We start from the raw sequence: 5,101 nt of genomic DNA on the forward strand, positions 1-5,101 counted from the left end.
TTTTGGAAAGTAAAGACAACTGATGTCTCCAAGTCGACAGTGGTATCAGATCAGAAAACAAATATTGATAATGTATTTTGTCATTTACTTTGACTTTGAGACCCGTTCCAAGACCCATCAAAGAGTCTTCTGTCCATCTAGATAAGTTACACCTTGATGATGTGTAGATGATCTCCTTCCCCAGAAAAAAGGAAAAATGCATTCGTCAGTAATAACGTTAATGGTGGCTCCTTTCTTCCTTTCAAACTCATTTCTTACTGTGACAATGTCAAAATGTCCCTTGTGAAAAAGGCCTATTGTGCGCAGGATCACCAAATCATTTTTATGTATCATAATACATCTCTATTTTTACTTGCATCTTAAGTGTAGTACAGTTATTTTCTTGTTTTTTGAAATATCTCCAACAATATGTCTCAAACAGGAGAGGCACAAAGTGTCGCCAGTTTGATCTGTACACGCCTGTCAGAATGTAAAATCAGCCAGAAGCGAAAACACCTGTGTACCTTCGCTGTGCAGAGACTTTAATCAAGTTGTCTTCAGCACTAGAATCATATCCCTCCACCTCGGGATGAAATTGTGCCTGAACTCGACTCTCAATCAGAGTAAAACTGATGGTCTTAACATAAGAATGTCTTTAAGGGTTTTCTTAGAAATAAGACAGTATGGATTCTCCCTGTGACTAATGGGGATTTTAGAGACAGTAAGTGGCACAATATGATTAATGGTGTTACGTGGTTGCTGGAGTGATGACTTTTATTTATAGATCTGTAGGAGGACGTCAGCTGCAGTATAAGATTTGTATTGGATATATGATGTAGCCTATAGCAAGTACCAAGGTAAACTGCTGATGATATTTAAGCTTGGTCTAAGATTTAAGTATTTTAATGTCATCAAAACATGTGAAATGCTGCTCATATTCTTTTTTGTCCTTTTCATCTTGGTGTAGTTGCTGCAATGATCTCTGAAAAAAGGTTCTCTCGAATCAGGTGATGTTGTCAATATGGGATCCTGTTTATCTGACGTGCAGATGAAATTAAATTGATACATAAATGTGTGCACAACTTCAGCAACTAAGAATGTCAATAGAAATAACTGTGCCTAAATCAATCTCCCCCAAGCTTAGTATTCCAAATACTAGAAACTCTATTGACACAGGTCAGCATGTCACCAGTACATCTCATTAGAAATCAAACTGCTGAAGCTCCATGACGAATGTTACCAGGCAACAGATACAGTTGCAGCCACCATGCAGCATCTTGGATAATATTGCTTAGCAACTACATGTGTTTGTAGGATGAAACCCTCAGTGTTGTATGTGTAGGTGTGGTAAAGTTGGGGCCACGGGGGTGTCATTGTGACCAGATCGCCTGTAACCTTGAAACCAGACAGGATAATCATCTGGATATAAATATATACACAGAGACAGTAACACCAGCTGGACACACAATCAAAACCATCAACACCCAATGTACAGGAATCTGCCTATTGAGAGAGAATCCTTGCCTTCACACAACATCAAATTAACCTCTTAAACTATTGATTTTTTTACCTGAGTTTTGTAGAAAATATAAACAATTTGACAATGTCACCAAAAGTATTTTCTGTGTCTGCTTGTTCCAACGGTAAAGCTACGATGCATTGTTTTTATCGGCTGCACCATTCCATCACATATAAATATTCTCGATGTCTTGTGCATCATTTTATACACATGTGGGTGTATAAAATTATACATAGGCAGCTCTGCGTGACTCACCTCTCCTGAGCACTGTGTGTCAGTGTCATCAAACACCAGTAAAACCCCTTATCTGACTCACTCAGTTCTGTCCCCACACTCAGATTACAGACAAAAATCTGTGGCTTTCACAGTAAACCTGTTTTTACTCAGTAAACCCAGACAAACTTGGAAAGTTTGGGATCTCCAAAATAAAGTTCTCGGAGCAGTTCTTGGAACAGCACAGCCACACAACCCAAGTTTGTTAAGCTGGAATCACCAGGGGATCCAGAAAAGTAAAAAAAAACCAAAACAAAAGAAAATCCAAAACTACTCACATATGATATTACGGTGTGAATATTTGACACTAGGACTCTGCACCAGTCAGAAGAAAATAGCCTTGGTTGAGTGTCTGCCTTTGATTTAACAAAAAACACTGCCGCTCCTCAGAGATAATTGTCATCCACGATCCCTCCTCTGGTCCTAGCATTAACTATAATACAGGAATGCAGTTGTATTTGGAGAATAATCCTGCATTAATGAAAGGATAGATGCTAAGTGGAGGACTTGGCTGAATCAGTGTGCATTGTGTTCTGCTCATGAACCTGGACTGGGTCATAGAGGCAGGGTCACTAATGAGCATTACTACACTTGGGAGCAGCCATTTGGACCAGATTCAAAAAGTATGTAGGCCTACAGTATGACTCTGTGTGTGCGTCTTTGTGCTATCTTTGTCGGTGAGTGAGAGTGAGGGGATTTTTAAGTTCTTTTAAATTCTCTTTGACAGTACATTAGAAGATCGATACCCCTCTCATGTCTGTACATTAAAGAAGCTATAATCCATATTTCTTAGAATAAAAATATATCAGTGTGGAAGGTGTCACTTGTAGTAATAAAGCTGCAGAGACTTATCCCCGTTTCAGCTCATTGTTCAGCTGTCTGCCGTTCACTTCCACTGCTCTCAGAGCAACCATGCGTGTATGGTGAAGGTTAAGGTGAGGCTAAACTAGCAGATTATGTCAGTAAGGGCCTCCACGAGTACAAGCGTGTGCGTGGGTGTATTCGTGGGTATTGTGAGTAGGAAAGCATCCTTCTATTTAATTTCGTAATGTGATTATTAGGCAAACATTATTCATTAAATAACGGTGTAAGTGCACTGTTAATACAAGGTCAATCATCAATACAATACTGATCCAATAATTGAAAAGAAGTCACACTCCGTGCTATAAACTTCACAGACTCAGCAGTTACACTTAGAAACATACTTCTAATTTCCAGAGACTGGACCAGTAAAACAAATTGTTGGAATATTTTCTATCAGGTTAAGAATTATGAACTTTTATTAGTCTTTCTAGGAATATCTGATGCATATTGACACATTTATGAACCATTTTTCACTTACCTAGGCCATGAATTCCTAGTTTTTTTCTTAAATACCCAATATAACGAGCAGGTTGTTAATAACTGCAGCAATTTAAACTTTTCCTAACTTGATTTTATTTTCAATTTGTCGCCCACTTTGTAATTTAAGTTCTACCAAAAGTGATCTACCACGTCCCTTAAAGTTAGTACCAATTGTGTCGGCCGTCTTCCTGGAACTGTCCTTGGAATTAGCTTCTATATACCAGCTGATTATGGGGAAAGCTTCCAGGAGAATAGCTGGATGGAAAATACAGCACCAGTAAAATAAAGCGTTACCAATCATTTCAGTAGTATTTTACGATGGAATTTAGCATTTGGCATTAATTACAGTTTTGCTCCTCCTGATGACACGCTGTCACTGACACACTGTCACTCTGTGATCCAACAGACTTTGCTCAAACATGATTCATTTAAGTCAAACCTTCACCAGTCAGCACCAGTCGGGAGAGATTTGAGGCTTACCAGGGCTCAGGCTGTAATCACAGGACTACTGCTGTTACTGTACACTTGGCTAGAAGAATCTCTCAGCTGCGGGGCATCCCAGTGAATCCGTGGGCTATGGTGAATGCCATGTACTTGTGATGCCGTAGGATAAAATCTGGCTCCTGGCCTGTTTCATCCCCTCTTTCTCTCTCTCTGTCATCCTCCCTGCCACTGCTCTGCATACAGTCTAAAGAAGCAGAAGCGAATCCCAAAGCTTTATATCTGCATTAGACAGAGCTGAGATGTTTCCTCCTACGCAGGCAGACAGACAGGCAGCAGCTCCAGAGATGCAAATACCTCCAAGTGAAGCTACTGTCATGCTATAGAATGTATTACCTCTCCCTGATAGCAAACAGGAAACCTGCAGCCTCCATCTGAGCCGTTAGCTCCTAGATTTTTTTTTCTGTTGATTTATACCTGCAGTGAGGATCTGAATTCACTGTGTGGAATGACATCAGCCATGTAGTCACAAAGATGATAAAATACAGCTTCATGAGATAAACCATGTACACACTATTGCTATAGGTGGCCCACGACAAATTTGTAAACAAGGCTGCCATGTTAGTAAGTTCTCTTCCTGTTGACAAGATGGAGTTTTATGAGCAGAGTGAGTCAGTTAACATCACGATGGTTGGAATAAAAATGTCTCCATTCAGGAGGAGGATGTGATAATGGGCGGAGGAAACAAAACATCCTCTTCAAAAACGTATTATAAAACAAGTCAGTCGCAGATGTTGAGTCTATAATGCATGTTGTAAATCATCGATATATTCAATAAAATGTGGGATTTTCAGGATTTTGATGATATCACTATTTTCTGAGACACATACATTTCTGTTTTAATCAGTCACAACTTATGCTCTTCCTAAAATCTGTTATTTTAAACTATTTGAAGTTTTAGCAGGACTGTATCCTGGATTTTATATGTACTGAGGTGTTGATTTCAATTTTCTCAGTTTGGTTAGAGGTTTTTGAGCAGCCACCAAACTGTTTTTTGTTTTTTTTAATCATCGAATTTCACATTTTATTTTTTCATTTAACTGTTATTTTATATGTAATGTACCTACATTATGTCTAAGTGTTGATTCAAAGCCTCCTCTACACTGCCAGGTAATTGTGGTGGGTAGACACACAATTGTTCTGTCAAATTTAGTCTAAAAAATTACCAGAATCCGCCTTAAAAAAAAACAAACGTGTAGTTTGTGTGTTGCATGAATTCACAACTGTATGAACTTGCATTACGCGTCTGTAAATTTAAGCATCTGTAACTTTATATCTGACAGCAGGGAGATCTAAACTCATGAGTCAAACTCCAAATAATACATTTTGTTCACTATGGAGTCCCTCAAGTGTCAAAATCTTGTTGTCCTCGAATCAGTTTTTTTAGATACTTGAAAAGACAATTTGCTCTGTGCAGTCCGACCCAACCTCACCAAATCCAACAAGAGGAAAAAAAGCATGCTCCAAAATGGGGGGGGGGGGGGG

This window comes from Seriola lalandi, unplaced genomic scaffold, assembly GCF_002814215.2.
Source record: "Seriola lalandi dorsalis isolate HSWRI2012SDOR001 ecotype SW California unplaced genomic scaffold, Sedor1 jcf7180002054949, whole genome shotgun sequence".
In the NCBI taxonomy this organism is placed as follows: Eukaryota; Metazoa; Chordata; class Actinopteri; order Carangiformes; family Carangidae; genus Seriola; species Seriola lalandi.